The sequence below is a fragment of the Cavia porcellus genome, unplaced genomic scaffold (assembly GCF_034190915.1).
Source record: "Cavia porcellus strain 051 isolate PalLab524CR breed Dunkin Hartley unplaced genomic scaffold, mCavPor4.1 scaffold_21, whole genome shotgun sequence".
NCBI lineage: Eukaryota > Metazoa > Chordata > Mammalia > Rodentia > Caviidae > Cavia > Cavia porcellus.
The window spans coordinates 50,620,557-50,633,364 of NW_026947504.1; the positions used below are offsets into that span (position 1 = coordinate 50,620,557).

The following is a 12,808-nucleotide window of genomic DNA, read 5'->3' on the forward strand; positions in this document are numbered from 1 at the left end:
GCTTTCTTTTTCTTTCAACATTCATTTGGCTTTTGAGAATCTTTGTGATTTTATATAAATTTTAGGATTGGCTTTTTTAATTTTGTGAGAAATGTCATTGAGATTTTCATACTGACAGCATCGGTTCAGTAGATTGCTTTGGGCAGTGCTGACACTTAAAACAATATTCAGTCTTTTAATCCAAAGACATGGGTATTTTTCTATTTATTTTCTTCAAATTTTTAAGGAAATATGTATTTTCCCTCCTTGGTTATTTTGTTTTTTTGGATGTTATTAAAATAGGAATTTTTAAAAATTCTTTTTCAGATTAGTCATTGTTATATATAGAAATAGTAGTTGATTTGTATAAATTGATTTTGTACGTTGCAATTTTGGCGAATTTCTTATTAATTCATTTTTATTTATGAGTTTTCTAATAAATAACAACAAAATTTCACTTGATGGTTCTAGTACGTTTCTTTGTGGAATCTTTTAGGGTCTTCTACATAGAAGATCATATGATCTTTGAACAGATAATTTTACTTCCTGTTTTCTGACGTGGATGCCTTTTATTTCTCTCTTTCGCCAAATTGCTCCGGTTAGGACTTTCAGCACCATGCTAGAAAGAGGTGGCAAGTGTGGTAATCTTTATCTTGTTCCTGATCTTAGCTAAAGAGGTTTTATTTTAACCACGAGTATGTCAGCTGTGGGCTTGCCACATGCAGCCTTTGTTATGCCTTGGTATTTCCTTTTACTCCTACTCTGTGAATTTTTTTTTTTTTTTAAATCACGAGAGGGTGTTGAAGTTTGCAGCATCCACTGAGATGCCAATGACGCTAACTGTAATTTCTCTTTTTGTGATATCTTTTTCTGCCTTCAGTATCACTGTAATATTGGCTGTGTAGAAGGAATCGTAGATTTTCTTCTCCAAATTTTTGGAGAGAATTTGTGTACAACTGGCATTAATTCTGTGTAAATATTTCGTTAAATTCACAAGTAAAGGTATCTAGCCCTGGGTTTTTCTTTGTGAGGAGACTTTTAACTACCGAACCACCTCTGTTCAGATTTTCTATTTTTCCTCATTCAGTCTTGGTAAGTTATACATATTTTGGAATTTATACATTTTATAGGTTATCTGAGTTGTTGATATAATTTATTATAATCTTTGTTTCTATGGCTTCAGTTGTAAAATTTTTCTTTCACTTTTGACATTGAGTGCCTTTCTTTTTTTTTGTATATCTAGCTAAATGTCAAAATTAACATTTTTCTATTCTCTATTTCATTTATTTCTGCTACAGTATTTTCTGTTTCTTTCCTTTTGGTAGTTTTGTGCTTAGTTTATTATTCTTTTTTACTTCCTTGATGTGTAAAATTAGGTTGTTCACTTGAGACATTGCTTCATTAAAGTAAGCATGTATCATTATAAAATTTTATTTTTGAACTTTTGCTGTATCTTACAAATTAGGATATGGTTTTATCTCATTTTCATTTTCTTTGAGACATTTTCTAATTTGCCATTTAATTTTTATCAACCCATAATGCTTGTAAATTTTCTAGTTCTATTGATTTCCAGTTTTGTTCCATTATGGGTGAGAATATATACCTAGTATGATTTCAGTATTCTTAAATGTGTGAAGACTTATTCTGTAACCCAAATATATGGCCTATCTAGGAGAATGTTCTATGTGTACTTGAAAACAATATGTATTTTCTTCCTGTTGAGGAGAATGTTCTGTGTATGTCTGTTAAGTTCATTTGGTTTCTAGTATTGTTCAATTCTTAAATTTTCTAATTGATTTTATATCTGGATGTATCATCCATTATTGAAAGCAGGATATTTAAATCTACTATTATTGGATTGCTATCTACTTCTAGCTTTAATACAATTAATACTTGCTTTATAAATTTGAATGCTTTAATATTGTGTGCATATATATTTATAATGGTTACATCTTCCTGGCAAAGTGATTTTTTTTCATTATACAATGACTGGCTTGGTCTCTTTCTTTCTTTCTTTTTTTTTTTTTTAAGAGAAAATGACAGAGTTGCTTCAGCATATTCATGAACCTTGTATGTTGCTTAGCCAAGATGCCAGATGAGACCCAGGCTGAGGACCAGAATGTGTTGGAGGAGGAGATGGAGACTTTCACCTTCCAGGCAGATATTGCACATTTGATGTCACTGATCATCAACACTTTTTACCTCAACAAAGAGATCTTCCTGAGGGAGCTGTTTCCAATTTGTCATATGCTCTGGACAAAGTCAGATTCCAGTAAACTGGACTTGGGCAAGGAGCTACACATAAATCCTATTCCAATAACCAAGATCATTCCCTCACCATCATGAATACTAGGATCAGAATGACCAAGGATGACTCAATCAATAACCTCAACACCATAGCCAAGTCAGGACCAAGGGCTTCATGGAGGCTTTGCAGGCTACCTCTGACATCTCCATGACTAACAGTTTGGAGTGGGCCTCTTCTCTGTGTACTTGGTGCTGAGAAAGTGACTTTGATCACCAAGGATAATAATGATAAACAATATGCCTGGGAATCTTCAGCAGAAGTTTCCTTCACAGTGAGGACTGACACAGGTGGACCTATGCCCTGAGGAACAAAGGTTATCCTGCATCTCAAAGTAGACTGAACTGAGTACTTGGAATAAAGGAGAATAAAAGAGAATGTAAAGAAACATTCTCAGTTTATTGGTTAGCTCATTATTATTATTTTTTTTTTGTGTGTGTGTATAGAAGGAAAGAGATAAAGAAGTAGATGATGATGAGGTTGGAAAAAAAGAAAGATAAAGATGAAGACAAAGAAAAAGAGGAAAAGAAATCCCTTGACAAATGAAATAAAAGATGTTGGTTCTGATGATGAAGAAGAACAACAAGAAGAACAACAAGAGGAAAAGAAGTATGTTGACAAGAAAAAGGAGAAGATTAAGGAAAAGTATATTCATTTAGAAAACTTAAAATACTACTGACAATACTACTAACTACTGACAATACTACTAACAAGGAGTATGGGAAGCTCTATAGAAGTTTTACAATCATTGCATCACTTGGCAGTGAAGTATTTTTCCATTTAAGCACTGTTGCAATTCAGGGCTCTTCTTTTTGTTCTATGAAGATCTCCTTTTGATCTATTTGAAAACAGAGAGAAGAAGAGGAACATTAAGTTGTATGTCTGCAGAGTTTTCATCATGGATGACTGTGAGGAGCTGAACCCTGCGTACCTGAATTTCATTAAGAGGGGTGGTGGACTCCGACAATCTCCCTTTAAATGTTTCTCGGGAAATGTTGTAGCAAAGCAAGATCTTGAAAGTTACTAAAAAGTGCTTACAACTGTTAACTGATCTGACAGAAGATAAGGAGAGCTACAAGGAGTTCTATGAGCAGTTTTCTAAGAATATAAAGCTTGGAAGGCATTAAAGTTCTCAGAATCAGACGAAGCTTACAGAACTATTTTGACTCTACACATCTGCTTCTGGGGGTAAGATGGTTTCTCTCAAGGACTGTTGTACCAGGATGAAGGAGAACCAGAATCACATCGACTACATCACAGGTGAAACCAAAGACCAGGTAGCTAACTCAGCCTTCATGCACCATCTTTGGAAACATGGCTTAGAAGTGATCTATAAGATGGAGCCCATCAACGAGTACTGCATCCAACAGCTGAAGGCATTTGAGGGGAAAACTTTAGTGTCAGTTACCAAAGAGGGCGTGGAACCTCCAGAAGATGAAGAGGGAAAAAAGAACAGGAAGAGAAAAAGACACAAAGTTTGGAAACCTCTGCAAGATCATGATAGACATTTTGGAGAAAGAGATCGAAAAGGTGGTTGTGTCAAACCAACTGGTGATTTTCCCATGCTGTGTTGTCTCCAGAATGTATAGCTGGATGGCAAACATGGGGAAGACTCACAGACAAAAGCAAACAGGATTTCAGGGTGATCAAGTGAGTCTACGCATCTACGCATGATATCACTGCTGCTGTCAATGAAGGAGATGTCGCCCTTTGAGGGAGATGATGATGTAACACTCTTGGAAGAAGTCAACTAAGCTCTGCTGGAGGAATGACGGGGATGCATGCTCAGTACTTTACTTTCATTCCCTCTGATGATATATATTTTTGAGAACTTTTCATTAACATATAAGTCTGTGTGGCATGATAACTGTTTAAGGGCAAGATAAGATTTCTTTCTACATTTAAGTGATACTGTGATAGTTTGGGCACTTAAAGCAGAGCTGGCAATGTTTTCCCCAGTTTTCATTTATTTTAACAGGCTGAAATGTTTGTGGTAAGATACAACTTACTATTAACTTCATGAGGTCTAAAGTGCTTAGTTATTAAGTCAGATTCCTTAGTAGACCAAATCTTTTGTCTCTGAAGTGTTGAGATATGTTGACATTTAAGGGAATATTTGTTACAATAGCTTGAGTTTTTATCTTGTAGGGTATACTTTTAAAAATCTTTCCCCTGTAATTTCAATTCTGCATGTTATAGGCTTCTAGAAATAAGTACATGAAACAACGTGATGGCAGAAATGTTGAAAGAGAAGTATTATTTCCAAATAGAAGTATTGTTTAGTATAATAAACTAGGTATTCTGTATTGATATTTGAAAAATAATTGGAAACAAGGCCTTTGAATTGAAATGGAGTGCCCAGATCACATTCTGCTTTAAGAGGTAACAAATACAGGTAAGTTTAAAAAAAACAGACAAAAACTCTAGAAAAATCAAAAAGTAAACAATTAAAAAACAACAAAAGTGCAATGATGATGACAACAACAACAAAACAATAGCAATATATTTCAAAACAAGATGATAGGAATTTAATAATTATTGTTATATAGCATATTGTTATCCTCAAAGCAATTGCTCAGGTTACCAGATACAGGTATGCAATATTGATCAAACAATAAAATTTCTCTTTGAGCAGTTTCTTTCCCTTTTACTATATCTATTGCAAGACAATTCAGTGTTTACACATGCAAGTCTGATTTTTTTTTCACTTATGAATATCATTTTTGGTTGCATCCATTTACCTATAAAAGCCTTGAGTTTATTGTTTTTATAACTGAGTAGCGTTCCATTATATATAAATGCCACATCTTTGTTATCCATTCCTGAGTTGATGGGCATTTGAGTTGTTTCCAAGATTTAGCTATTACAAATTGTGCTGCTATAAACATGGGTGTGCATATGTCACTGTGGCATGATGTTTTCAATTTTTCTGGGAAAATACCCAGAAAGAGAATAGCTGGGTTGAATAGAAACTCTAATCCTGCTTTTTCGAGCAGTGTCCATTCTGATTTCCACAGTGGTTGTATCAGTCTACACTCCTACGAACGATGGAGAAAGGTTCCTTTCTCCCGACAGCCACACTAACATTTGTTATTGGTTAATCTCTTGATGTTAGCCATTATTTCTGGAGTGAGATGATATCTTAGTGTAGTTTTAATTGGCTTGGTGTCTTTGTGACAGTTTTTGGCTTAAAATCTATCATGTTTGATATAGTAACCTTTGCTTTCTGTTGGTCTTTATTTGTATGAAATATTTGACTGTCATTTTGCTATTTTTTAAATATTCTTGAAGTGAATCTTTTCTAGATAGCATATAATTATCTCATCAGAGTTTTGCAATCCTTTACTTTTTTGATTGCAGAGTATAATCCATTTACATTTGAAGTAATTATTGACAGAGAAGAACTTACTACTGCAATTTACTACGATACGTCTTCCTGATATTTCCCCCCTTCTTTTCCTCTCTTGATGTTTTCTTGATTTTTAAAAACAATGATATACTTTGATTCCTTTCTCATTTTTTTCCTGTGCATCTTTTATGGGTATTTTCTTTGTAGTTACTATGAGGCTCACATGAAACATTTTACAGGGCTAAAAATCTGTTTTTAACTGATAAAAAATTAAGTTCATTCACATGCAAAAATCTCTAAATTTTACTACTGCTTTCTCCCAACTTTATGTTGTTGCTGTCACAAATTACTTCTTTTATACTGTGTCTCCATTAACATACTTTTATAGTTATAGCTATTTTTATACTTTTTCTTTTAACTTCCATACCAGAATTAAAAGTGATTTATGTACTACTGTTACAGTTTTATAGTATTTTTAGCTAAGTGAACATCTTTATGACAGTTATTTTGAATTCCCACCAGGTAATTATATAGCTCCATTTTTTAGGGTTGGTGTCTAGAGATTTATTTTGTTCCATTGAGTGGGCCAATTCACTCTGTTTCCTCATTGTCCTTGTAACTTTGTGTTGGTATTCCACATGTGAAAACTAGAAATTTCTTCCAGTCCCTGTGAACACAAAGACTTTCATTGATAAACACAACTAAAGATTTGATGTCCTCATAACTTTCTGTAGAATTGTCTTCTTTAAATTTGTATCTGTGGTCCACCAATTTGAGGGATCAGTCTCTCTCTCTCTCTCTCTCTCTCTCTCTCTCTCTCTCTCTCCTTCCTTCCTTCCTTCCTTCCTTCCTTCCTTCCTTCTTCAATCAGGAGTTCATAAAAATCTTGCTCTTTCCAATGTCTGTTTGCGCACCATGAGTCCTCCAAAACAAAAAGCAGCCATTGGAATCTTTTGGTTCTTGTTTTGTTCTCCATAATCCCCAGGCAGTTAGAGGATGGATGATTCCATCAGTGTCCCAAGTCAGGCTAGACAGAAACCAGATCTGTGGGTAGCCCGATAAAAAGCTTGAATGTGAGACACGCACTCTATTCCTCTCCCTCCCTGAAGGAGAGAATGTTGCACTGTATTGGCATACATGTAGTGTACTATGGCATAACACTCATCATCTATCTGTTTTGTTCCCAGCAGCCCCAGGGAACTAGAACAGGCCAGGTTTTATCAACAGTCCTAGAAAGTTGAGAAAGAAACCAACTGTTGATTCTCCCACCATAAGTTTGTACCTTATGGTTTAGTCTTCTCTTTTCCTTCCCAAGAAAAATCTAGGATGTGGTGATTTTCTCCTTGGTAAGTGGAGCTATGGAAGTAGAGGAATACAAACTCTCCTACTTTCTTTAGTGTAGTTTCCCACTGTGATAAGGGAATCTTTAAACTCATTTCTAGATTTGTCATACAGAGAATTAATTATGTACCATTGAATGGGTGTTTTTATGAGAAGGAAGGTCTGGAGATTCCAATTTTGCCATTTGACTGGTGTCACTAATCAACTTACCTACGTTTGATTGTGTTTAAGTGCTTTCATGTGTTTTAGTGCATCCATATGTTACATATATCATGTGTATATTTATATAAAAAATTATCTCTGGCAAGCATGATATCTATTGTGCAGGCCAGTATACCAAAAACTCAGTAAGAATGTCAGCAAAATTACCTTTTCTCCAGGAATTCTCACTTTTGCTCTTAATGCCTTTTCCTGCCTGAACAAGGCTGCCTACACTATCTAGGTAATCTCTGTGCTTGAAAGTCAACTGATTATAAATGTAAACCACATCATCTAGCCTAGTGTTTGCTTAAACAACTGGGCAGCATAGCTTAGCCAATTTGACACATAAAATAAATCATTACACTGCTTTATGTGATATAAATTGTACTAATCAATGATGGTGGAAATCAAAGATTATTAGGGCAGGAAAGGCCATAGGAGACTACCTGGCAAAAGTTTTGTTTGATAGGTGGGAAAAACCAAGGCACCATAAGACAGGGAGATTTAGCAGGTGCAGTGAAATTAGTGGATAGGGCTTTGGATTCAGAAAGATGTAAAATGAGGGGTATGTTCATCTTTTAACAGTTGTGTAACCTTGGACAAGATACTTAACCTCTCTGTGCTTCAGATACACCACTAAGAACATAGGAATTTCATTTATTGTTTTTAAGGCAACATTTTGTCAAGGATAGTCTCTGGCAGAAGGAAATTATTAGCCCTAATGACAACATTTTGATCACTGAAAATGTAGATTTTAACTCACTGAGCAATTCACTGGACAGAGTTTAAGAGAGTCATCATTTTAATTCTTTATTCACTGTCATACTGATGCTGGTATTAGTAATCTAAATTTATGTCAAATGTGCTATACTATTCAACCAAGTGCCTGTACGTTTTATCCATTTCTCGTCACTTAGTTATACTGAAGTCAGGAAATGTTTGGTTGGATGCTGGCTCTTTTCAGAGTTAGGGGATTCAGTAAGGTATTCGCAGGCAGTTTGAGAAATAATCGGAGGAGTGCTGTGAGTGGACCGAGTCCCTGCTGGATAAATCTTTGAGGTGTTGCTCCAGGGCTGTTTGTTTTGTAGTTCTCATTTTCTCATCATGAATGCCACTTCACAGGCGTGGGCCACAGAGCTCACCCTGCTGCCTTCTCTGTGTCTGGAATCAGAATACCTGCTTCTGCTGCCCTGTATTGCCTGCTCACCAGCTTTGTAGCCTCTCTCCCTTCCTGCTGATGCTATGAAGACAATATCTGTGTTGGCAGAACCCAAACTAACCTCTACTTGCAGAGAATTCTTCATACTTTGATCCCTTCCTTTGCTGCTGCTTCATGATGTCAAGCATCTAAAAGCTTTGATTTAAATGGTGGCCAAATGCAAAGGCATTTAGGATTGAGTTTGATCCTTAATCCACAAAATCAAAGGTTCTTTCAGCCACAGGTCCTGATTGTTGCCTTATAAAATGGAATTACTACTGTCACCAGAACATTGCCTTTCCCTTTTATACATCATTTTAAAAGCCTGACTATATGTATGCCTATAAAATAATGAGGTGCCTCAACCCCCCCAACAGCAGAAAAACTGCCAGCTCAGTTTGTCTTTGAAAACCATTTTTCTTCAAACATTTTTGAAGCTAACTTTTTAGAACTATTTTTCAAATGCTTTCTAGTGACTTTTTTTTTAAACCAAAGGAAGAAATACGTTTTTGCCATGTTATGCTAGGACATTCTTCTACTCTGTGCTGTATATTTTCTCTCTCTGTTTTCTCTTCTCTTCTTGGAGGATAATAAGTGTGGAGTCAAAGTTTAGAAGTCAGAGAGAGGCTAGAAGGATGTGGATAGGAGTAATCCAGGCGGACCACGAAGGGGATGCTTCTCAAATGATGCATGTAGAAGTCTTCATAGATCAGGTAAAAATGTAGATTCTAATTCATTTGGCCTGGGGTAGAGCTTGAGAGCTCACATTTCTAACATGTTTCCATTTGATGCATCAACCACACTTTGAGCAACAAAGAAAGACTCAGGGAGGAGAGGAAGCCAACATTTAAGGAGCACCCTGCATCAGGCATCTTAAAAATTTGCTCAGTCACTTCTCAAAATGGCTCTGCAACATCATTCTTTCTGTATTACAAATAAAATTACATATTTGAAGAAGTTAGGTAGCTGAACTGAGCTGGGGAAAGAACAGGTCCTGGTTGACCTCAGCACTTGCGATGTCTTCTCCTCTGTCCTGCCTCAGCTTATCAATATGTGCTCCGTCCCCTTTCCTACTCATGCTTTATCTCCTGGCAAGTGCACAGCGCTCCAGGGAAGCTCCCACATCGATGTTCCTTTCCGCTCTCCCCTGGTCAGTGGTTTTGCTTACATGGCAGCACTCCTACCTGTCCAGTCTCTCCTTTAGCTTACAAGAACCTTCCATGGCAAAGTGATTTTTGAAGCACAGCTTCAAATGCTTTCTTGTCCTAAAAGCTTCTGAGTATGGTCGTTGGCTTGACTTTCAAGGTTTTTTACGATGTCATCCTCTGTACCAAGGAACTGCATATCCTCTCAGCTGCAACTGATGGAACGGAGTTTCTCTTATTTGTTTGAATGGCCCGTGGATTTTTCCATCTCCTCTCTTGTTTTTTTGCAGTGCTTAACCTTCCATTTGAGATACTTCCACACATTGTCTGTCTCTTTTAGCCAAGTCACAGTGCTTCCTTCTCTGGAAACTTTCAGATCGCTTCCCAAGCATTAGATTTCTTATTCTAGCTCTGCTGGGATCAACATATTTCCCACCCCAACAACTTCACTATAAAAAATGTGAAACTATCATTTAGTTGTTACAAAACTCCCCTCACCCTGTGTAATCAGGGACCCACAGAACAGGGCAAGAACTAAGCAATATTTCATGAGTTAAATTATAAGACATCATAAAAGTGGATGAATTGGAAATAGATGAGAAATGTAAGCTAAGCACATTAGTTCTTTGTGTGTGTGTGTGTGTGTGTAGTACATGTGCATATATAGTTTGACACTCCAAGAAGTTAACTGAACCCCAGAATAAAACCTATGCACAAAACAGTAAGTGATGTATGTAACACTCATTCTCATCATTATCTATAATATGCAACAGTAAGACTTTGCCTCCTAAATTTTCAGTGAATATTTTATGAATCTGTATCTGTAGAAGAATCAGAAGAGTGCCTACCATAACGGAGAGACTCACCAAATGTTGATTTCCATCATTTTTCTGCTAAATTTAATTTTATGATTGGTGGAAGAATTTCTTTGATCTAGAAAGTTTGCACAGCAATAAGTAGAAAGCATTTGTTTTTTAGCATTTTCTTTATCTGCCAGGTGTAGCAACATCTTGTGAATTAGAAAATGGGAAGCCACATCTTCTTAGAAACCTTTTTTGGTATTCTTAAACGAATTATAAGAGCAATGAATAGCCAGTGATAACAACAGTAAAGCATAAGGCACCATACACTTTTGTCTTGGCGTAATAATGGTGAACTTATGGCATGCATGCTGCAGTGGGTACTCGGATCCTGTCTGTTGGCATGCGAGCCATGTTGCCTCAGCAGCTGAGCATTGAATAACAGTTGGTTTTTCTAACCTAAAACTTTAGTGTTTGAGTTTAATTGCAGTGTTAGTACACTGTGATAAATAAATGGGGTTTGGGTTGCAGTTTGGGCAATCAGTCTCTAAAAGGTCTGCCATCATTAGTGTAGTGATTGCCAGTCTTAACAGTTTTTCCATAAAATAATTTTCTGCTATGATTTGGTTTAAGAAAAGGTTATCATTAGTCTTACTGATGATGTAGAATAAAGAACAAAGACAAAATATATTACAAATGTCAATTACTAAGCTATTATTCAAATCACTAGTCCTATTTCTTATATTAATTAGAATATCATAAGCATTGAAGTCAGGATAGAACAGATTTTTTTTTCATCTATTAACTGTAGTGATTTTCACAGAAAAGCATTCCTAGGATCACCTGGGAAGTTTGTTAAAATTGTGAATCTCTGATAAATTCAAATTAAGTAATTGTAGGGTAGCACTTAAGAATCTAATGCAGGTAACTTGAGAACATCTTTACAGTTCCCATATGTAATTGAAAAAATTGATGGTCGGAAATAAAAAAAAAAAGTTTCCAAAGATCTCAAGAATACAAATGTAGCAGATTTAGGACTCCAGCCTTGGTTAATCCCTCTGACTGACAACTATTTCCAATTATACAGACCTGTGCATCTTAACAATTATTAGACACATGACATGTTATAAAAAAGCCAGTGAATGCTTAAAAATTTATTATAGTAAAAAACACATTGCCATTAATCTCCCTCAAAATATTCCCCCAGTTTGATCCCAAATTCTGTTGTTCTTGTCAATTTTTATTTTTTTCTTGCCAGTTTTTAAAAGCAGTTTAGAAGTTATTTTTTTGTGTGAGTGGCTTTATGAGATATGACAAAAACATCTAACATCATATTTTTTGTTTCAACACATTAATTTGCACAGTGAACACTGCTGCTGAGTGCCATGCAGTGGAAAGACTGGTTTGTAAAAACGTCATGGTGTCTCCTTACTCATCTTACTCAGCAGACTCAGCACTGTGTGACTTCTGGCTCTTCCCCAAGTCAAAATGATCATGAAAGTTGAGTGTTTTGAATCGATTCCGGATATCAAGGCAACCAGCACTGTGCAATTAAAGACACTTACAAAAAAATACAGGAATTATGGGATAGGTGTGTTCAAACTGAGGGGGAGTATTCTGAGGCAATGGGTTTTACACTGTCATAAATTTTTAAAATTTAAACATACTCCATAATTTTCAACCACACAGCATATGACTTAACTGGAAAACTTGTCAAAATGTGGATTCTGGGACAATGAGTCTGAAGAAGACTCAGAGATTCTGCGTTTTTAACAGATTCCTAAAGGATGGTGGTCTGCATACCATATTTGAGGAGTCAAGGTCTAGGATGTAAGTGGGCATGGATTTAAGCTACAAGAACAGGCCACTGAAAAAAATAAATTGTGGTGTTTCTGTCACTTTGTGGACCCTTTCCAGGACTGAGATATATTAGATCAATAAGAATAAAATTTAGTTACTGAAAAGTTCATGAAAATCAGTGTACCTAAAACCAGGTGGTAGCCAAACGACTCTTACCGTGCCTTTTTAATCTTTGGTATAGTTTTCATCGTGTTCTGTTTCCTTGAGGAGCTCAAGTTACTGAAAATTTCCATTTCTATTGTGTTCTGGGCCCTGGGCTGGATACCAGGCATATTGCACTGATAAGATTATGGTGCCTGCATATAAGAAAGGAAATAGACGCACAGATAACATAGTACAAAAAGAAGTACAATAGTAGAATTGTGATCAAAATATGGAGGTCAGAGGAAGAACTACTTTATTTAGGATGGTTAGAAAACTCTTCCCAGAAGGCATAGCATTTAATATGAGCATTACAGGACGAGTAAGAAATGTCCTGAAGAAGTTTGTGAACATTTACTTTAACAAGTAGTACACATTTTTTTTTTTTTGTCTTTTTAATTTTTATCGGTACCAGGGATCGAACTCACGACTGCCTGCTTGCAAGGCAGGCACTTATGCCGCTGAACTAAATCCCCAGCCCCTAGTAGT

At 36.0% G+C, this 12,808-nt stretch overlaps 1 pseudogene; it reads left to right on the forward strand.

Moving 5' to 3' along the window:
* Positions 1-2,067: 2,067 nt before the first annotated feature.
* On the forward strand, positions 2,068-4,054 carry LOC100727261 (heat shock protein HSP 90-alpha-like; annotated as a pseudogene).
* The last annotated feature ends 8,754 nt before the right edge of the window (positions 4,055-12,808 follow it).